Source organism: Aotus nancymaae, unplaced genomic scaffold, assembly GCF_030222135.1.
Source record: "Aotus nancymaae isolate 86718 unplaced genomic scaffold, 86718_ANA_hifiasm-v0.15.2.pri h1tg000089l, whole genome shotgun sequence".
NCBI lineage: Eukaryota > Metazoa > Chordata > Mammalia > Primates > Aotidae > Aotus > Aotus nancymaae.
Genome location: NW_026988504.1, coordinates 5,997,282 through 6,019,925, shown reverse-complemented (window position 1 = coordinate 6,019,925; position 22,644 = coordinate 5,997,282). Strand labels below are relative to the sequence as shown.

Here is a 22,644-nt window from a genome sequence, read left to right as displayed (position 1 = left end):
AGAGAAGCTTGATCTCGTTCATTCCCACCTAACCGCTGCCCTGGCCCTGGGTTTGAGGATATTGGCTAGCCTGTGGATTGTCTGCCCTGGGTGGAGGGCCTGACCCTTGTTGAGTGAGCTGGGCTGGTGGAGCTGGGGAGAAGGTGGCGGGGGTGGTGGGCCTGGGCAGCGCTGGGGAGGCAGAGTGGCTGCCCATGGGGCCCAGGTGGAGACAGGGCAGAGGGTGAGGGGGTGGATGTTTTCCAGAAAACTGAGTGTGACTTAAAAAGCTTAATGCAACCCTGGTAGTTTGAGGTAAAAGGCTGGTTTCTTTGCCAAATGTTAGATGTAATAAAGGGATGTTTGGATTGTTTAACGTTCAGACTTCCTCATTTCCCTTACTTCACTATTTTCAAGATTGTGACGTTTGCCTTGCCGGTTTCTGCAGGACTTTACAGAAGAACTTGAAATTCAAATTCTGAGCTGCCACCAAGTTTTTACAATTAAACCATTTAAAAACTATTGAGGTAGTGGTTAATTTCCCTTCTGTTTCTTTCTCTCTTCTCTTTTTTTTTTAATTTTTCTTTTTTATGATTTAAAACTTACTAGCTAGAAAGTTTTTTTTTTTTGCTTCGCCAGCTTCAGAAAATTTTCTTTTGAATTGTTAGAAAAAAAAATATACACACAGACGCACACACATACATGTATATTTTGCCACCCTGTAGTATAAAAACATTTTTAAATCTGAAAATGAAATATGTTACCTTTTTCCTTCCAAAAGTAGAGTGACTTTTGTGTGGTATCCTTTGCCGCCATTTCTTACTGTAATTGTAGAGTATAAAATCCTCAGTATTTGCTTTATTTTTTCTTATCGAGGAAAACCAATAGTATAATGAGTTAACCTGAAAATGTCCTTTACAGCTCATCTTTCAGAGGGAGGAAAAAGGTATATTTACAGTTAAGGTGAGAACGGAACTGTAGCTGATGAATTTGTGAGCATGTCAGAAAGCAGATGTTCCTCAGTGGAACGCAGGTTGGTGTCAGGAGTGGCCAGCATGTGCCCGGCACGCAGTCGTGGGAGGTGGGTCCGGGTCCTGGTTTCTGTGAGTCCTGTGAAGAGAGAGTGGGAGAAACGCCACTCTTTCAACTTAATGTCCTTGTTCGTATTGCCAGAAAATTGTTTAGGTAAAAAGTGCCTCGTATAAATAGGTGCACAGTCGGGTCAAATATGTTAATTGCATTTCACTTGATTTAATGAAAATTTACCATTTGTTTTGAGGTCAGTACCATTAAAAAATCATGTTGAAGTTCTCATTAACTCACTTGAGTGGTATTTATATAAGCAAAAATGAAGTGGTGGTTTTTCATTAGGCATTTGCGTCGTGTTCTTTTGTTAGCTACCAGCCTAGAAAGAGAATGTCAGAGCTTTGAGTTGGAGAAACCACCTAGCTCAGCCCTCCCTCGGAGGGCAAGGAACCTGAGACTCCCAGGTGGTGAAACTGACACAGGTAGTGCAGCGATCTGATTCTCGAGTTGAGTGTTCTTCCCTCATACCGTGTTTCTTCTCCCATCCGAGGGTGTGCACCTGAAACATTTCATGAAAGAGAAATACAGAACTTCTTGCCCACACACAAATGAAAGGGCCTTCCCTTCCCCTGACAGGGAAGGTGCACCAGGGAACCTTCTGGGGCAGTGGTTGCAAACGTCCTGTGTTTTGACAAAGATGTGGGGGACTGATTTTTTGAAATTGAGTTTTAATTTACATATAGTGAAATGGTCACGTCGGGTGTACAGTTTGATCCATTTTAACAAAAAGGGCTGTTCTTCCTGGCTTGTGGGGAGAGGATTGGATCAGTAAGGACACTCTGATTGTGCCTTAAATGATTTGCAGTTTCCCGGGGGCATATCAGGTCCCACAGATTGGGAACTTGGAATGGGAGGTATAATTCTAGGGTGCTTGAGTTGAAGTGTTTCTTTTTGAAATTTCTAACATAAAACACAAGCTTTAAAAGTTAAATATTTTCAAGTGCAGCTCCCTCTCTCCCCATGTTAATGGCTCCCTAATAAAGGCTTCAAAGGGAAAATGAAAGAGGTGGGAGTCCACCTAGTGTAGGAGGGCAGCGTGGGAGAGGTCGAGGTCTGGAACCCTTAAGGAGAGTTGTGGACAGAGGGAAGAGCTGGAGAGGCTGCTTTCTGGACCCGATTTCTGTGGTGATGGCCGCAGGCCAGACGATGACTTGGACTCCAGTCTTTCTTCTGCTGAGAACAGCTGCCCTCATTGTGACTGGCCGGCACACACGGTAGAGGAGGCTCCACTAACTCCTGTGCACCCCACAGGTCGTCACCTCGTCCAGTGCCGTTTCTGCCTAGGCTTTCCGTTACACAGCAGATGTGGTCACCTCACTCTTTGCTCTCTCCTTTCCTCTCCCTCGTCCCAGTTTCACTGTGCTCCAGGAGTGCTGGTGTTCTCTGGGAACCCCTTCAGTGTCTCTGTCCCTTCAGCAGACACACCCTTTAGACTGTGCCCTCAGGAATCAAGGCACATGGTCCTGTCCCTGTCTGTCCCAGCACTGCCCCTCTCTCTGCAGCGAAAGACCGGGGTCCCTGGTTCCTTTGCACACTTAAATCTTTCATCCTTTAGGTCACTCTGCGTTCCCCTGCCACATACTTTGCATTGTGTCTGTCCTGTGTTGAAGGGTTTACTGTCACCTGTCCTTGCGCGTCGCAGCTCCTGTGCTTTTTCCAGCAAGGCCCTTTGTGGCTGTGTCCTGCCTGGCCCGTTTCACCTTACTTCACAATCATGCACACTTCCCAGCCTGAACTTTAACGTTTGTTTCTTTCCTGTTCCCGCTGGCCTGGAACACACGGTGCCGTTTCCTGCTCCTCTTTTCATACTTCTTTGTCTCAGATGCTTGCCTTTCCCCATCTGTCTCTCCAGATCTAACCCATCTTGTCCTTCCCGCCTCCCTGATGCCTCTGAAGATGCCATTCATGTTTCTCTCCCTTCCCGGGACACATTCTTGACATTGTAGTCGGTATTAGGTACTTTCACTTGGAATGGGAGTTTTCTTTATTCACAAAGGCTCTTGAGTGTTGCTCTCCAACTGTGTGTCCTTCCAGGGCGGTGACCTTGCCTGTTACTTCTCTTGTTCTCCCAAGTGCAGGTGCTAAGTACATAGTCTGTGGGCATGCAGATGTGAGTGACTTGTTCACACCACTGTGAGGATGAGGACCTGGTGAATGGTGGAAATTCACATCTAAAATGTATCTGTAGGGCATGATGGTGCCTGTCTGTAGTGTAGTTACTTGGGAACTTAGGACAGTGAGGTGGGAGGATTTCTTGAGGTTAGGAGTTCGAGACCCACTTGGGCAACATAGCAAGCTCCTGTCTCTACAAAAAAAAAAAATAAATTAATAAATAACCCTGTTGTGGTGGTGTGTGCCTGTAGTCCCAGCTACTCACGAGGCTGAAGAGAGAGGATCCTTTGAGCCCAGGAGTTCAGGGCTGCTGTGAGCTCTGATCACACCACACTGTACTCCAGGCTGGGTTGCAGAACGAGACCCTGTCTCAAAAATACATAAGTAAATAAAATGTGTCTCTGATCCTGTTTTCAGACAAGGGATTTGTGTTTTCTACATAGAACAGAAGTAACACGCTATGATCTTTCAATTAACCAGTGCTTCACCTGGGAACAAAGCCCTTTTGTGATAAAGTTGGCTAATTTGTGTTTTTTAAAAAATATTTTCATAAATTTTGCAAAACCTTGTTGGCAAACACTGTCATGGCAGTTTAAGTGGTGTGTGCTTGAAGTAACTGTAGTTGATTGAATGGCCCCAGTGCAGGAGAATTTGTTTCGCTCTCCTGATCCTTTGGCTTTATTTTGTTTTGTACTCTGGCATTTGGGTTTTTTTCCCCCTTCCTCTTAGGTGTCTCATGTCTTCCCACTAAGATTAGAGGAAGGAAGAGAAAGAGATTTGCTTTGAGGCCAGGTACAAACCCGTGCCTGCCACAGACCAGCTCTGTAACCTACGAGGCTGGTGACTAGTGTAAGACTGCTGTGAGGAGTGCTGGAGTGAAACAGACAGCAGGGTGAGAGGAGCAAGGGGGACCTGGTGGGACCACAGCCTCCCCCTCTCCCTTCCAGATACCCTGCCCTTCCCCACCTCCAAATTCCAGGGGAACTGAACCAGTTTATATGTCAGTAAATCACTATGAATGTATATCTCTGTTAGATCAAATAGGCATTTATATTAAACTATTTCATCCGTTCCAATTTCATATACAAAACAGGGAGATGTGAGGGATCCCAGGATGGACTCGTGACTCATGTACCTTACTTCAGGGTGAGAAGATCCTGCTCTTCTAAGTGGGGGCGGGCCTTCGTGGAGTGCGACGTCCCTGAGGGAGAACACTTGCTGAGGTGCAGCTGTGCCCACGTTGCTCCTCCGGTTGGTTGGCAGGAGCACAGGTCCTGCTTTGCCCTTCCTCTGTTTTTGTGGCAGCTAGCTGCCATCAGAAACCATCCGTCCACCCACCCGTTCCTTGCCTGAATATTCTCTGGGCTGCCTGTCCCCTTTTCTCTAACTTTGTTTCTTCCTCTGACTGAGATCCCGTGCACATCAGATTTTCAGTATTGTTTTCGTTATTAGGAAATATTTTCAGTCCATCGTTCGTCGGCTCAGAGCACATCTTATTTCTCTCATCCTAGATTTCATTCCTTGGACCTTTTTGTATTTCTGATTCTGGTTTTTATAGTTTCTGATGGTTAGGTGTGATATTAAAATACATCTTTTTCATTAATCAGGGTATTCTTAGATCTTCCAGCAGCCTAATGTGCGGTAGAATTTGTTTTTACCCAAATGAATAAGCAGTCTACTTTTGGGGGTAGCTGACTTAAAACCCAACTTTGTTCGAGTCTGGACGTGGAGGGAAATGTTCCAGTTTCTCTGATGATAGGTAAAGGGACCTGGTCAGTTAGTGGGAGATTGTGCTGTTCTCATTTGTAAAGTTGTGAATGCCATCGTGTGAGTCCTATGGCAGTTAATCAAAGCTGAGGTGTAATTAGATTTCCTTGGTTTTGAAAATGGACAGTTAGCGTGAGCTTTCCTTACGTGCTAGTTTGTACAGGGCCAGACCTTTCCCTTGTACTTCCTCTCTCAACATTAGGCATTCCAATTGGTTTTTTTCCTGTGCTTTTCCTGAGCTGTATCCAAGTGTTTTTAATGTGCTAGAGTGAAGGCACTTGTGGTGCCATAGGAACATATTTCAAGGAGAAATAAAATGGGATCAGATTCAGCTTCTTGGCTCTCTGATTCACCTAGTTTTGTAAAAACAAGCAACCCCAAAACTTTGTATTATGGAAAAGTTCAAGTATACACAAGTAGAGAGAATCATAATAAATAAGTGCCATTTACCCATCACCCACTTTCAGTGTTATCAGCATCTTGCTGGGTCTGACACAGTGGCTCATACCTGTCATCCCAGCACTTTGGGAGGCCAAGGTAGGAGGATGGCTTGAGGCCAGGAGTTTGAGACCAACCTGGGCAACATGATGAGACCCTGTCTCTTAAAAAAAAAAAAAAAAAGAAAGAAATCTTGCCAATATTTTCATCAGTTCTCCCTACTTTTTTCTTTCCTGGTGTATTAAAGCAGATTTCAGGTATTTTGTTAATTTGTTGACAAATACTTCAGCATCCATCTCTAACCTTTTGCTTTTATTATTTTTATTTTTTTGAGACAGGTTCTTGCTTTGTCTCTTAGGCTGGAGTGCAGTGGCACGATTATAGTTTACTGCAGCCCTGAACTCCTGGGCTCAAAGAGTCCTGCCTCAGCCTGCTGAGTAGCTAGGACTACAGACTCACACCACCATGCCAGCTATTTTTATTTTTACTTTTTTAAATGTAAAATTATATTCCTCTTGCTTAAGATTACTAAGGTGGACTTTTTTTTTTTTAAAATAAAGATGAATTCAGTCACCATAGAGACTGTCAGAAATGGCCAGTGCTGGCTGGGCACAGTGACTCACGCCTGTAATTCCAGTACTTTGGGAGGCCAAGGCGGGTGGATTACTTGAGGTCAGGAGTTCGAGACCACCCTGGCCAGCATGGTGAAACCCATCTCTACTAAAAATACAAAAATTAGCCAGGCATGGTGGTGGGCACCTGTAATCCCAGCTACTCGGGAGACTGAGGCAGGAGAATTGCTTGAACCCAGAAAGGGGGAAGGTTGCAATGAGCTGAGGTTGTGTGCTGCTGTACTCCAGTGTGGGTGACAGAGCAAAAAAAAGAGAAAGAAATGGCCAATGCCAACTCTATTGCACATGGCATTGGGAAGTTTTCATTTAGCAATCATCATGCCTCAGGTAAACCTCATTGGCTATGATAGTGCCACTGTGCAGAGAGCCTATTTCCTCTTTAAACACAATCACCGTGTTGCTGTCACACCTAACAGAGTATTAATAATTCCTGATATCCTCTAATCCAGAGTGCATGTTCATATTTTCTCACTGGTCTGAAAAATGTGTTTCATAAGTTGCTTGGGTCCTGCTTCAAATGAAACCATTTGTGTTTGGTCATTATGTCTCCCAGGTCTCCTTTGATCTCTAACATTCTCCCTCTCCTTTTGTTTCCTTTCATGCTATTGATTTGTTAGAGAAACTGGGTCATTTGTCCTGTTCAGTTACCTTAACCTTTGCTGATTTCATTGTTCCTTACAGCAAATGGGCACAAGGAGAAGGTGCAGACCTAAATTCAATCCATTCAGCCACCCTTTAGCAGTTCTGTTTATTTTTAAATTATTATTATTATTATTATTATTATTATTATTATTTGAGGCGGAGTTTCGCTCTTTTTCGCCCAGGCTGGAGTGCAGTAGCGCGATCTTGGCTCACTATAGCTTCTGCCTCCTTGGTTCCATTGATTCTCCTGTCTTAGCCTCCCAGTGGCTGGAACTACAGGCTAGCACCAGCATGCCTGGCTAAATTTTGTATTTTTAATACAGACAGGGTTTCACCATGTTGGCCAGGCTGATCTCAAACTCCTGACCTCAAGTGATCCACCTGCCTCAGCCTCCCAAAGTGCTGGGATTACAAGTGTGAGCCACCGTGCCTGGCTGGAGGTTCTGTTTAAACATTTGCTGGTAGAGATGGAAACTACTGGTTAGAACCAGCTGCTCCCCCTTTCTTCCTAGGATTATTCTATGTAATTCTGAGTTGCAAATTAGATGCAAAATATTTTCTTCCCAAATTAAACTGGGTCATTCTATTAATGGTTACTCCTTATTTATTTATTTTTATAGTTACTTTTTATTGCACTGAATGAGTGCTCCTATTTAGTACTGAAAGCAGGTGAGAAGGATTAATTTAATGACAGCGTTTCTACATGTTGCACGAAGCAGGTGCCTGGTAGCAGTTTGGCCTGGGGCTGAGGAGGCGGGTGGTGTTCGTGTCCAAGGTGTCCAGTTGTGCTGGTCAGTCCGTCCTTGTTCTTTTCTGTTGTCTCTTTTGTTAGAGCTCTGGATAGGGCTGTTGGGCTGCCTGGGGAAGCTTCTCCAGAGTTCACTGTAGAGAGGGTTTTGGTTGGCAGATGTTATAATTAATTCATCTCTCTTGACTTTTGACCTGTGCGCTAGTGAGGCAGACATTTTGTGTAGTTCTAGTGGAATTATTTTGCATGTTGTAACAAGGAGCATGAACTGCACTGTAATTCTCTTGAAAGGTACAATTTGATGTCAAGAGAACAGCAGCCCTCTGTACCCTCGTGTTCTGCACCCACAGATAAAACCAACCGTGGATGAGAAATGTTCAGGAAGAACAACAAAAATAATACAATAATGAAATATATGAATAAAACACATGTAACAGCTGTTTACATAGCATTTATGTTGTATTTGGTATTATAAGTAATCTAGAGAGAAGTTAAAGCATATGGGAGGGCTGGGTGTGGTAGCTCACGTCTGTAATCCCAGTGCTTTGGGAGGCCAAGGCCGGAGAATCCCTCGAGGCCTGTAGTTTGAGACCAACCTGGGCAACATTGTGAGACCCTGTCTCTCTATGAAAAACTAAAAAAAAATAGCTGGGTGTGGTGGTGCATGCCCGTAGTCTCAGCTGCTCAGGAGACTGAGGCAGGAGGATGGCTTGAGCCTATGAGTTTGAGGCTGCAGTGAGCCGCGGTCCTGCCACTGGCCCGTGTGACAGAGCGAGGCTCTGCATGTATCTAAGAGATGTGTGTCTGTGTACATGAGAGGGTGTGTCAAATGTAAAATGCCACTCCATTTTTATATCAAGGACTTGAGCATCTACAGATTTGGGGATTGGAGGGACATCCTGGAACCAGTCCCCTACAGATACCGAGGGAGGACTCTGCTGGTCCCCCCCACCTTTTTTTTTTTTAAAGAGAAGTGTCTCTTTGTAATTATGTATCACTATATAAAATAATTGTCATATGTATCTTTATATGTACTGGCTCCATTTTCCATTCAGAAATCTGTCCTGTTTTTCAGCGATGTGTACTGCCATGTGTGCCAGAGGAGTATCCGAGTTAGTGATGAGTGTTCAGTTGTAAATGTCACGTGTATTTGAGTGGACGGCTGCGTGCTTACTTCTTTTCCTCTTGGGGTCTGGCCTCCCCTTTTGATCTGGACTTTTTTATTCCACTTCCTTGCCTTATTAAGGTGCAGATGGACTGTTTGTTCCTTTTCCTCTGGTTTTGCTGTTTGGTGACCCCCAGTTGTATATTTGGCATTTTCTGGCAATAATAGGTGTTTTAATGAGTAGCTAATGCTATTTTAGGCATAGCTACCTGGCTCTCTTCCTGGGCAGCACTTCCTGGGCAGCATCATTTAAACCTGTGCCTTCACCTTTCACTTTATAAAGATCTCAAACCTTTATCTTCAGCCTGGATGCCCCCCAGGAGCTTCCAGACTCTGAGCCAGCTGCCTGCTAGACAGCTCTATCTCACTGTCCCAGGCAGATTTAATGCCTCTGAAACACTCCTGCCTGCGCCAAAAACACACACCCCAACAGAAACAGACACACACCCACACTCACCCACCCACCCCAGTAAAAACCAAACCAATAAAACGCCACTCAGAAGTTCTCGCTTTCCCCTGAGCTGCTGCTTTTGATGTGTGGCCCTGCAGGTACCTTACCCTCAGAGCAGAAACCCAGGCCTCCCTGGCAGCCTTCCCTCCTCACCCCTCAGTCTTGCTGGTGCCCAGATGGGAGCTGGCAGAGATGTCTCCTGGATAGGCTCTCACTTTGCCCTTCTCTAGCCTTGGTGGCTCAGCCCCAGACCACTCCTCCCTACAACAGCCTCTGGACCCTGAGTCCACCCCTCACCCTTCTGCTCTTCCTTGGGACTGCTGCCAGAGAGATCAGTACATTGTAAACCTGACCGTGCCGCCTGCAACCCTCAAATAATAAAGTGGCTGCACCTCATCTTCGTTTATTTCTTTAGAAACAGAGTCTTGCTCTGTTGCCCAGGCAGGAATGCAGCGGCACAATCTCAGCTCACTGCAGCCTCCGCCTCTCTCCTGCCTCAGCCTCCTGAGTAGCTGGGATTACAGGTGTGAGCCACTGCACCCAGCCCATGCACCTCATCTTTAAGATGAAGTTCCCAGCTTGAGCTTGGCTCTAAGAACCCTTTGTCACTGGCCTTCTGTGTGTCCCTGCAGCGTCTTCTCTATGGCGAGGCCGCTCACATCCATTGCACAGTCTAATTATGTCGAATTTCTTGCTGTTTCCTAAGAATGCCATTTTTTGTCATGGCCTTGGTGCCTTGACCACATACTTGCCTGAAATACCTTTCCGCTTTCTCACCCGGCTGACTCTAGCTGCTGCGTGCAGTTGCTCCTGGTGGAGGGCCCTCTCTGTGCGCTGGCAGCCCCTGTAGGGCCCTGACACTCCACTGGTCTCTCTGCCTGTCTCCGTCACCCTCCCTGCAACTGCCAGTGTTCCCAGGGTGATGATCAAATCATTTTGCCCTCAAAAATAGACTTCTTGGCTGGGCGCAGGGGCTTACATCTGTAATCCCAGCACTTTGAGAAGCTGGGATGAGAGGATCACTTGAGGTCAGGAGTTCAAGAGCAGCCTGGCCAACATGGTGAAACCCCATCTCTACTAAAAATACAAAAATTAGCCGGGCGTGGTGGTGTGTGCCTATAATCCTAGCTACTGGGAAGGCTGAGGCACGAGAATTGTTTAAATCCGGTGGCAGAGGTTGCAGTGAGCCAGATCACACCACTGCACTCCAGCCTGGGCAACAGAGCAAGACTCTGTCTCAAAAAAAAAAAGATTAGAGTGTAGATGAATCACATCTACTCTGTGAGTGATTTTTTTTTTTTCTCCCATGACATAATGAAAATTTTGACAAACGGTCCCATGGAAACAAATTCTTTTGGTCGGATGTATTTACTATTTATGGTTCAAAAGAATTCGATGCAAATCATGTTTTGTGAGTAAAATAGTTCAGTGAACTGAAGCTTATAATTCCTTTAGTTGCCTGAAAAGCGTGTCCTGGTATATGTATCACTTAGCATTTTGAGTGGCTTTTCTCCTGTAGTGGTGAATACAAAGTATATAAAAAATGCTATTTCTTTGGTTCTCCTACAGAGCATAAATTTATTTTAAGTAAAATTCTTGACTCTGGTAGAATGGTAATCTGATTTTCTTTTTAAGAGTTCTCCAAATTTAAAACCCAAGAGGTTGGTTATTACATAATCCTTGTTTTCTTAATGAATGAGTTATTCTATGACATGAGGTGGGCCTAATCACGAAATACGTGTCTCTTTTCTTTCTCCTACTCCAATGCCTGTGTGTGTTTTACAAATCAAGGCCAGAACTAAAAGCTACAAGGTACATATTTTAAGAAGTAAATTGATTTAAGTGGTCATTGGTGTGTTGCAGGATTAATATTTAGAAAGCTCTTCTCCAAACACCTATTATTTTCATTTCAATTTTCTTCACCCAAAGTTGGTTTAAAATGTAAATTCTAAGAGCTCCAAATTCTGATTCTTCACTGAGTCAATTTCTGGAGGTAGGTCCCACAGTCTGTGGCTTCGCAAGCCTTCCAGGTGATTCTTAGCCTGTTCAGATTGGAAAACCACTGGTGTGGATGTGCATCATTTCATTTTATAGTAAATGGAATAGGAAGAGAGGAGGGTGGTTTCTGTTATAAGTTTTTTTTTTTTTTTTTTTTTGAGGCAGAGTCTCTCTCTGTTGCCTAGGCTGGAGTGCAGTGGCACTATCTGGATTCAAGCGATTCTCCTGCCTCAGCCTCCTGAGTAGTTGGGATTACAGGCACGTACCACCGTGCCTGGCTAATTTTTGTATTTTTAGTAAAGACCGGGTTTCATGTGTTCGTCAGGCTGGTCTCAAACGCCTGACCTCGTTGCCCACCTCAGCCTCCCAAAGTGCTGGGATTACAGGCGTGAGCCACCGTGCCAGGCCATAACTTTTATTTAAAAGTTTTTCAAAGGAATGATTTTTTTCAACAGACTGTATAAATAGGCGCTTATTATATCATGTTTTCATTGAAGGATTTAACATATACTAGAAGGAGAAGGAGACTGTTTGTTTTATGTCATTCTCCAAATTGCTGTTCATGAGTTTATTTAGGGATATTCATGTTACGTTAACAAGAGTGTGCTTCTTTGAAGTTGTCATTTGTGTGACTTCATTTGCTAATTTTCAGGTAGAGCAGATTTGTACTGTACATTAAAATTTTTTGTTGTGGTAAAATACATAAAGTAAAAGTTACCGTCATAACCACTTTTTTTGGGGCGGGGGATGGAGTCTCACTCCATCACCAGGCTGGAGTGCAATGGCACAATATCGGCTCACTGCAGCCTCTGCCTCCCAGGTTCAAGCAATTTTCCTGCCTCAGCCTCCCGAGTAGCTGGGATTACAGGCATGCGCCACCATGCCTGGCTAATTTTGGTATTTTTTAGTAGAGATGGGGTTTCACCATATTGACCAAGCTCGTCTCAAACTCCTGACCCTGTGTCTACCCACCTTGGCCTCCCAAAGTTCTGGGATTCCAGGCATGAGCCCCCATGCCCGGCCTCTTGTCTTTTATATTTGACAGATGACAGATCCAAAAGACAAGTTCCCTGAGGAATTCAACCACTATTTTATTCCATCTGTTGAAAATACAGCTTTAATTTACATCTCATGATTGCCATTGCTGTTAATTTCTTAAGAAAGAATTGCGTGTAAAAGCCGGTGTGGAATGATGAACTGAGTGGTGACCCACTTAAATAGAAGAGTGAACTCCTGTGCTAAGGGAAGGGAGGTGGTAGAGAAGATAGAGAATTCTACAGTTGATCCTGCCCCCTGTTAAGTGTTCAAGTCATATAGTATGACTCCTGGTTTTCTTTTCTTTGTTCTTCAGAGTGTGAGTTAAATTGTGAGTGCTTCAAGGTCTATGAAGTACAACCTGCACAATAGATATTTAGTAAATAGTGATCAATATTTTCCTGATGGATTAAACAAACTCCTATTGGCAGCCTACTGACTCTAGAGTTTTTATTCTGGTTCATGAAACCAGGTAATATTTCCGTAGCTCATTGCATTCTTTTATGTGGACAAACGCATGGCATCTTTAAAAGCTGACAGCTGCAATTCCCTAGAACACCAAATGCTTTTCTGAAGCCCACAGATTTATCTTTTACACTCTGGAAAGTAAAACCAACTCTGCCAAGTCCGGCCGAATCTGAGGGGGAATATGCGCACTGCTGGTTTGTTGTCAGAGAGAGATTTATACTCAATTTGCTCTTTATTAGACCAAAAATTTAGGAATGGCTTTTGAAAATCATGGCATATTTTAGTTTCTGTTGGATGCTTTCAGCATCACGTGATTGCTTTAAACACAAAATTAAACTCATGAAAAGCAAAGAGAAGTCAAACCTTTTATAGCCCTGTAGACATTCTTATTTGCCTAGAGCTTAAGTAATTGTGGCATGTAAAGCATTTGACATTCAAGATTTGTTGATGGAGAACAGGTATCTTAAGTATAAAGATTTATTTACAGATGTGTATACCTCCATTTTTTCTAACTAATGTCTTTAATTCTCTAACAGGGATTGGTTATCTTTGTACTTTTATTTTTAGAATGGAAAAACTACATAGACGCATTGAGATCGTCTAGATATCATGTTTACAGCTGAGCACTATGAGCACGTGGTTAGCTTTTATTTTTGTGGACAACAAATAATACTATTTTAATGTTGACAGTAAATACAAAAAGAATAGGGTTGAAATTAATATGTAAATGATGTGTTTGAGCCAACTATAGCCCAGGGTACGTACTTTGCAGACGGGGAGCTGTACAAATAAAGATTTAAATAGAGTGATGGGAGCAGTGAGTCATAAAACAGCTTCTGCCCAGTTTGAAAGAAGCTGTGCCCTGCTGTTCATTTCTATATTCATTTTGAAGGAGAAATTGGTCTTCAACAAATTGTCATTTTCTTCATTGAATATATGTTGTTCACATTTTATAATTATATGAGGTTTCTTGTTTTTTTTTCTTTTTGAAACTAGCTTGTTTGCACCTATTTAAGTAACATTATAATAAAAATAACTGGCTGGTTGAGGTAGCTCATGCCTATAATCCCAAGACTTTGGGCGGCTGAGGTGGGCAGACCACTGGGGGTCAGGAGTTTGAGACCAGCCTGGCCAACGTGGTGAAACGCTGTCTTTACTAAAAATACAAAAATTAGCTGGGCCTGGTGTCGCATGCCTGTAATCCCAGCTACATGGGAGGCTGAGGCGAGAGAATCACTTGACCCCGGGGGGTGAGAGGTTGCAGTGCACTGAGATTGCGCCACTGCATTCCAGCCTGGGTGATAGAGCGAGATTCTGTCTCAACAAAAAAAAAAAAAAAAGAAAGAAAAGAAAAAGAAAAAAAGAAAATTGAAATAAGTGGTCAATAAACTGAGTTCTGCAAGGGAAAAAAAAACTGGTTAACATTAAAGTTTCAAGGAAACATTTCTCTTTTAAAAGGAGGGTTTGTACATTACTCACGCTTCATAACAGATTTCTTTGTCATAGAGATTTTGCTTTACTTTCATGAATCCAAATCAGCCAGGTCCTTAAAACAACCAGAGGTCAGGGAGGGGAGGGGAATAAACAACGTTGTATTATCCTATCTCTGTGTTTTTGTTTTGTTTTGTTTTGTTTTGTTTTAAACCAGAGGTTAAGGAGGGGAAGGGAATAAACATCCTTGTATTATCCTATCTGTGTTTAACACGAGTGCCTGGTTGGCTCAAGTATTGTTTTGTTTTGTTTTTGAGACAGAGTCTCACTCTGTCGCTAGGCTAGAGTGCAGTGGCACGGTCTCAGCTCACTGCAGCCTCCACCTCTCGGGTTCAAGCAATTCTCCTGCCTCAGCCTCCTGAGTAGCTGAGACTACAGCAGTGTGCTACCATGCCCAGCTAATTTTTGTATTTTTAGTAGAGGTGGGGTTTCACCATGTTGGCCAGATGGTCTTGATCGCTTGACCTTATGATCCACCAGCCACGGCCTCCCAAAGTGCTGGGATTATAGGTGTGAGCCACTATGCCCGACCTTTCTTTTTTTTTTTTTAAACCCTTGTGTTGAGGACTGACTTTCAGTAAATGACCTCGAAGGAGCTGCTCTGCTATGTATAAAATCTCCACTCAGAAGCAGGTCATCTACAAATGGTTTAGAGCCAGGTTCCACACTAATGTGTATTGCCCGACAGGCAAGGGGGTAGCTGCCTTTCCCAGGACGAGGGGCTCTCCCACCGGACCCCGGTCCTGGTGTGCATTGGGCGGAGGGGACTGGCTGTCTGAGGCCAGCTGAGGCTCCGCGGGCACTGCCGCATCCGTCCATCTGGGCGGGATTCTGATTTAAAGGGGTTCAGTCATAATCCCACAGATGGTTGCTTTGCCCCATTGGCTCCTCATTGTGGCTCAAGTATTTTAAAATACAGCCAACCCTTCAGTGCAAGGAATCAAATTAGTACTGATTTGACAGTCATTTTAATTGAAGTTGATATTGACTGGTAAGGCTGAGGTCAGAATGGAAAATAGGAATGACAGTGTCTTCAGTTTCTTCTGGGTATAATTTAGAGCTGTGGAAGTTAACATGATGTATGCTTTGACTGCATTATTACCATACGGTGGAAAGGTTATAAAATAGGTTGTGGATTCTCATGGTCATGTTTTCCTTTTCATGAAGGACATTTTAGAGTGCTTTGTAGGTGATGTTAGGATCCTCACGTAAAAGTATATCATGTTTTTAACTTTAAAACACTTAAAGCTATTTAGTTTGAGAATATTGGCCAAGTACCAGGGGGACAGGGGAGTTCTATATGCCATCTGCTGATAGGACATGATGCTCCAGCAGCTTCTGCCCCCTGGGCTCTTGTTATTTCCTGGAGGGGATTGATGTAGCTCCTGCCACTGTGCTTGGTCTGGAGCTTGCAATGGCAACTGAGCCCCTTGGGTTCTGCTCTCAGTGAGTATGCAGTCTGTGAAAATCGATGATATGAGTTGGACTTACCTTGTTACACCCAACTAGACTCGAGTCGAGAGACCAGGGGAGGAGAAAAACTGGGGCACAGAGTGTCTGCCCAGGGATTATCCTGAAGGCCAGCTGCCAAAGTGACCTGCTGTAACTTTAAGACCAGCGTTACCTCCTTGCTGCTGAAATGAACTGCTGTGACTCTAAGGCTGGTTTTTCTCAGCACTGTCACTCGCTCATCAGTCAGAATTTACCAGCTCCCAAAAACTTCACTATAGTACCAATGAGGTTTCAAAACAATACGTTACCTTTCTTTTCTCTCTTCTCTTCTCTGCTCTGCTCTTCTTTCTTTTCCTCCTCCCTTTCCCTCCCCTTTGGTTTTATACTTTAGCTATGAAGGTCAGTTACCAGAGCTAAACTTGTTCTTAACAAGCGGTATTTTTAAGTTCATTCAGAAAGCCTCTCAGACCTTTCTGAGCCTATTCACTTGCAGAGAGTAGACACTAACCAGGTTCTTCATATGCATCCACATGTGGCATCCAGTCTTCATATGCATCCACACACATGTGGATGCATATGAAGACTGGATGCCACATGTGGATGCATATGAAGAACCTGGTTAGTGTCTACTCTCTGCAAGTGAATAGGCTCAGAAAGGTCTGAGAGGCTCTGAATAGGTCTGAATAGGCTCATCCAGTCTTCATATGCATCCACATGTGGCATCCAGTCTTCATATGCATCCACATGTGGCATCCAGTCTTCATATGCATCCACATGTGGCATCCAGTCTTCATATGCATCCACATGTGGCATCCAGTCTTCATATGCATCCACATGTGGCATCCAGTCTTCATATGCATCCACATGTGGCATCCAGTCTTCATATGCATCCACATGTGGCATCCAGTCTTCATATGCTGTCCAGTTTCTTTAAGATAAAGGAGCAGCTCGCAGCAGGGCCACGTAGATGAGGCACATTTGTCTTTCTAATAAAACCGCCAACCTTCTGTTTGTTCTTCAAACATACTGAAGAGCACTCTGGTCTTCCTGTACACCTCAAATTGCAGTTCTCTTTTCCCAAATGAAACTGTTGTAGGGATTCATCTCTATATTTTTATTTGACCTTGACAGGCCCAGGGTGTAGATGACATTGGTTGGCCTGGAGAGGAGCCTGGGCTCCTGAGTGGCAGCCAGAGATCCTGCCAGTGAACCACAGTTTGCAGAATACTTAAAGAACATATAAAAGGTCTAAGAACAACATTTAGAGAGTGCTTGTGCGTCAGTATCTCAATTACTGCTCACACTTACTTTGTGGGTAGGCTCTTTTGTCCCACTTTACAAGTGAGGAAGCAGATTGAAATTGGTTACCAAGTGACTGCCCTGACCTGGCTGCCTCACCTGCTGACAGCGATGTTTGCTAACCCGAGGTGGGCCCTGAGCAGGCAGAGCACCTGTGCCCACCTGGAGACCATCAGCCCACAGCGCTCAGGCACTTGGCTTTCCTAATTCCCCGCGGGGCCAGTTGCAGCCTTTGCTTTAAAACATCTCCTTGGGAGTCACTCTGAACCAATTCTGGTTTGAGGGGGACTGCCGATTTGGACAATTAAACTCAATTTTTTGAAAAACTTTGGCCGGGCGCAGTGGCTCACGCACATAATCCCAGCACTTTGGAAGGCCAAGGTGGGCAGATTATGTGAGGTCAGGAGTTCGAAACCAGCCTGACCAACATGGTAAAACCCTGTCTCTACTAAAAAAAAAAATACAAAAATTAGCCTGGCATGGTGCCACACTCCTGTAATCCCAGCTACTCAGCAGGCTGAGGCAGGAGAATCACTTGAACCCGGGAGGCGGAGGTTACAGTGAGCTGAGGTCATGCCACTGCACTCCAGCCTTCGCAACAGAGTGAGACTCCGTCTCAAAAAGAATAAGTAAGTATCAAAAGCCTCCCCATTTCCCACCACCCCTTTCCCTCTGTCTGGTCTGAGCCGGCCCCTGCTGGGCAGTGACCCTTTTCCCAGCGCTCTACCCTTGTTGGCCGCTTGCTTTCTGTTTGCTTGGATAGGAGGCCTTTGCTTCTGGGTTGTCCAGCTGGGATTCAAATCAAGGTCCATTGACACAGGAGCCCAGGCTCTCATTTGCTCTGCCATATGCCTCCCTGCTTTGTGTCTTAGTCCTAGAATGCCAGTGCTGGAAGAGTGGAGGGAAAGGACACTTGGTTAGCTGAGTCGCAGACCTGATGATTGGGTGGGTGCGAGTGAGGGTGGTGGTGGTAGGGGAGTGGGAGGAAGTTGCTAGGAAAGCTGAGTTTAAAATAGCTCCAGGCTGTAGATACTGGTGCAGTGTGGAGTCTGGTGCTGCAGAGAAGGATTTTGTCCTGAGAACAGTAGATGACCTCTCAGAACTGTGGGAACAACAGTCTCATGTTTACATTTATTCAGGCCACAATGGAGCTGAGCATTTCCTTCCTGACGTGAATTCTTTCTCTTCCAAGTAGATCGTGTTTCTTTATTCTGTGGAAAACGTTAATGCCATTAGAAGCCCGATTCAGTGCTACCTGTAACCAGAAGCCTATGGCAGAGAGCATCTTGTTACTCAGTAGCCCCTCTCCCCGTATATTTGATGAAAGTTCTCTTTCCACCTGACCGATGTTTATCTTCAGGGCCATATTTTCTCCTATCAATCGCATATTAATATACGTAGCTAATCAATGAATTAGGTAACCAAATCCATATATTTCCTATATTCCTTGAACCCCGAATATCTGAGACAGAAGTTAATTTAGAAAGTTTATTTTGCCAGGGTTGAGGACGTGTGCCTGCAACACAGCCTCCTGAGGTCCTCCTGCGTCCACTGACACGAGCTCAGGCTCTGATTGCTCTGCCATGTGCCTCCCTGGCTTGTGTCCTTCTGAGGTCCTGACAATATGTGCCTAAGGTGGGCGGGCCCAGCTTGGATTTATATATTTTAGGGAGACATGAGACATCAGTCAGTATATGCAAGATGAACGCTGGTCCGTCCAGAAAGGCAGGACAACTCAGGCAGGGAGGAGGCTTCCAGGTCACAGGTATGGGAGAGACAGACAGTGGCATTCTTTTGAGTTTCTGATTAGACTTTCCAAAGGAGGCAATCAGAAGCATTTTTCTCAGTGAGCAGAGGGATGACTTGGAGTAGAATGGAGGCAGGTTTGCCTCCCAGCTTGACTTTTCTCTGTAACTTACTGATTTTGGGGCCCCAAGATTTATTTTCCTTTCGCAATTCATGTTATAAAGGGAATGTTTTATTCTCAGTGCCTCAACTGAAGTGTGATCCTTTTTCTGCCATTATCTTCCTTTGGCCTTTTCTTTTCTCTGTAGAAGGAAGGAGACCTATATGCTCTTATTTATACCTAGTTCCTTTTTTTAGTTGGCTAATTACATACTTAAAATAACTGGTTTCTAACAAAGTCTCGTGAGATTTACATCTTGTGTTTTTAGGGTCATGAGTGAGATAATTGTCTTAGGTGAACACATGGATTTTATTTGGTGCATTATCCAAAGTTCAGTCGAAAAGATAAATGTCAGGTGAAAATGTTTAGTGTTTTAAGCTGCTTGTGCTCAGAAGGTCCCCCTCCTCATCTTGTGCTTAGCTCAGCTGGTTCCTGGACTGTGGGCCTGACGGTGGCTTCACTTCATTGCCAATCGTTCCTTCCTCCTTGAGAAGCTCCTGTGCCATACGGAACAGTAGCCACACTTACTGAGTATTGTATTTATTCTTTTGTTTGTTTTTGAGATGAGATCTTGCTTTGCTGCCCAGGCTGGTCTCGATGTCCTGGGCTCAAGTGATCCTCCCACCTTGACCTCCCAAAGGGCTGGGATTACAGGCCTGAGCCATTGTGCCTGGCCCCATACTTACTTTGTGTCAGGGCTGGCCAAACACTTTATGTTTTCTTATTTAATCTTTCAACAATGCTGTAAGTTGAAGAAGATGAAGAAATTGAAGCTTAATGAAATTGAATAACCTCCCGAAGGACTGCTCGTAATGGTGGAACTGGGATTTGAAGCCAGATCTGCCTCTTCTAAAGTCTGTGCTCTGAAATACAATGGTAACTGGAGTGGGGCAGACCTGGGTTCAAATCCTGGGAAACCCTCAGCCTCTGTTTTCTCATTTTAAAATGGGAGAAACACTTATTTCATGGAAATATTATACCTATTAAGGGCTGGGTGTGGTATAATCCCAGCACTTTGGGAGGCCGAAGCAGGTGGATCACTTGAGGTCAGGAGTTCAAGACCAGTCTTGCCAACATGGTGAAACCCTGTTTCTACTAAAAATCCAAAATCAGCCAGGCGTGGTTGTACACGCTTATAGTCCCAGCTGCTTGGGAGTCTGAGCCAGGAGAACGTCTTGAACCCAGGAGGTGGAGGTTGCAGTGAGCCAAGATCATGCTATTTGTACACCAGCCTGGGCAACAGAGTGAGACTTGGTCCCAAAAGAAAAAAACAAACAAAAGAAAGATTATACTTATTAACTACAGTAATCTTCGTGAAGTTGATTGTGGTGCATGTGTACTGGGCTCTCCATATACACATGTTGGTTTGATCATCTCTCTGATGTGTTTCTCCCCAGGTAAAAGCTCTTCACGGGCAGGCCCCTTGTCTTGTGTTCATGTGTCCTCAGCACTGTGCCTGTTGGAGAAGGGAGTGAATGTTGAATAAATAATGTTAGGAATTTTTCTAGGTTCTTAAAAGAAGCTTGTCTTTCTGTTTTCTTTTTCTGTTTGTTTGTTTGTTTGTTTTTGAGACAGAGTTTCCCTTTGTTACCCAGGCCAGAGGGCAGTGTCGCAATCACTACAACCTCCGCCTCCCAGATTGAAGTGATTCTCCTGCCTCAGCCACCTGAGTAGCTGGGATTATAAGCTCACAGCACCACACCGAGCTAATTTTTGTATTTTTAGCAGAGAAGGGGTTTCGCCATGTTGGCCAGGCTGGTCTCAAACTCCTGGCCTCAAGTGATCTACCTGCCTTGGCCTCCCGAAATGCTAGAATTACAGGCGTAAGTCATTGCACCTGGCCAGTTTTCTTATAGCATGAGCACAATTGGTTTTTACCTTTGGCCAATGTGTTATTTGATTGCTTTTATTTCTTTTGTTCATATTTAATAGAGTTTATTTTTTAGAGCAATTACAGGTTTACAGAAAATTGAGCAGCTAGTACAGATAATTTCCATATACCTTCTCCTTCCACCTTACAGATTTCTCTGTTATTAACATCTTGTGTGGTATTGGTGCAGGATTTTTTGCTCCATAGCTCAGCTAGGTCTAGGTTCTTGTCTCATGACCAGGAAGAAGTAGGCACGTGGACACTCAAAGAGTGAGCAAGGTGGGAAGTTTTATTGAATGATGAAACAGTTTTTAGTGGGGAGGGGACATGGGGGTGGTCCCACTACGCAAAGGCAAGAGAGTTCCTAGGATGGAATGAGCCCAGGGCTGTTTATGGGCTCAGAAGACGGAGTGTGTGCTGATTGCTTTGTGTATGTGCAAAAAAGGTTAAAGAGAAGACACCACTCTGAGGTGGGCATGATAGTGTAGAAAACCAGTTAGGAGGCTGGGCACGGTGGCTCATGTCTGTAATCCCAGTACTTTGGGAGGCTGGGGCAGGTGGATCACCTGAGATCAGGGCTTTGAGACCAGCTGACCAACATAGTGAAACTCTTATCTCTACTAAAAATACAAAAATTAGAGGAGAGATCCAAGATGGCTGATCACTAGCAGCTCGGGATCTTAGCTCCCAGTGAAAGCGCAGAGAACGAGAGGACGCCACACTTTCAGACAAATTTTTGTTGCTTACGGACCAAGAGATTCCCAGCGGAGGAGCCCCACGGTTCGCCAGGGCTACTCTTGTGGCCGGCGCAGTGGTTTTGCTGCCACCTCAGCACAGCAGTTCTTGGTGCAGGGTCTGGAGATTCCCTGGCAGAAAAGCACCATCAATCTTAACACCGCTGTTTTGGCTGGCGCAGTGGATTGCTCAGATTTCGGCGCTGGGAATCAACAAGTTGGATGTCCGCTCAGAGACCTAGTTAGAAAGTCGGTAATTATAAAGACGACAGAGGGATAAATATATAACGAAGGGAAGAAACCAGCCTAAAAAGGCAGAGAATACTCAAAATCAGAGTGCCTCTCCCTCTACAGGGGATCGCAGTTCCCCATCAGCAATGGAACAAGGCTTAATGGAGAGTGAGTGTGTTCCATTATCAAAAGCAGGTTTCAAAAGGTGGGTGATAAGAAACTTCTGTGAATTAAAAGAACTTGTTCTAACCCAATGCAAAGAAACTAAGAACCTTGAAAAAAGGTTTGATGAAATGCTAACGAGAATGGACAATTTAGAGAGGAATACAAATGAATTGATGGAGCTGAAAAACACAACACGAGAGCTTCGTGAAGTATGCACAAGTTTAAACAGTCGAATTGATGAAGTAGAAGAAAGGATATCAGAAGTCGAGGACCAACTCAGTGAAATGAAATGAGAAGACAAGATTGGAGAAAAAAGGATAAAAAGGAATGAGCAAAGTCTCCAGGAAATATGGGACTATGTGAAAAGACCTAATTTACGTTTGATAGGTGTACCTGAATGTGACGAAGAGAATGAATCCAAGTTGGAAAATACTCTTCAGGATATCATTCAGGAAAACTTTCCCAACCTAGCAAGGCAGGGTAATATTCAACTCCAGGTAATACAGAGACCACCACAAAGATATTCCTCAAGAAGACCAACCCCAAGGCACATAATCGCCAGATTTATTAGGGTTGAAATGAAGGAGAAAATACTAAGGGCAGCCAGAGAGAAAGGTCAGGTTACCCACAAAGGGAAACCTATCAGACTTACAGCAGATCTCTCAGCAGAAACCCTACAAGCCAGAAAAGAGTGGGGGCCAATATTTAACATCCTTAAAGAAAAGAACTTTCAACCCAGAATTTCATATCCAGCCAAACTGAGCTTCAAAAGCGAAGGAAAAATTAAATCTTTTGCAAACAAGCAAGTACTTAGAGATTTCACCACCACCAGGCCTGCTTTACAAGAGCTTCTGAAAGAAGCACTATACATATAAAGGAACAACCAATATCAGCCTTTCCAAAAATATATCAAAAAGCAAAGAGCATCAACACAATGAAAAATTTACACCAACTAATGGGCAAAACAGCCAGCTA

General features: G+C 44.2%; 1 protein-coding gene and 1 pseudogene across 1 annotated transcript in view; one reads left to right on the top strand and one right to left on the bottom strand.

The window, feature by feature from the left end:
* The window catches only part of SEC14L1 (SEC14 like lipid binding 1), a 66,583-nt gene that overhangs the window by 4,732 nt on the left and 39,207 nt on the right, over positions 1 to 22,644 (top strand). The window lies entirely within an intron of this gene.
* Positions 6,258 to 6,381, bottom strand: LOC135271764 (U4 spliceosomal RNA; annotated as a pseudogene).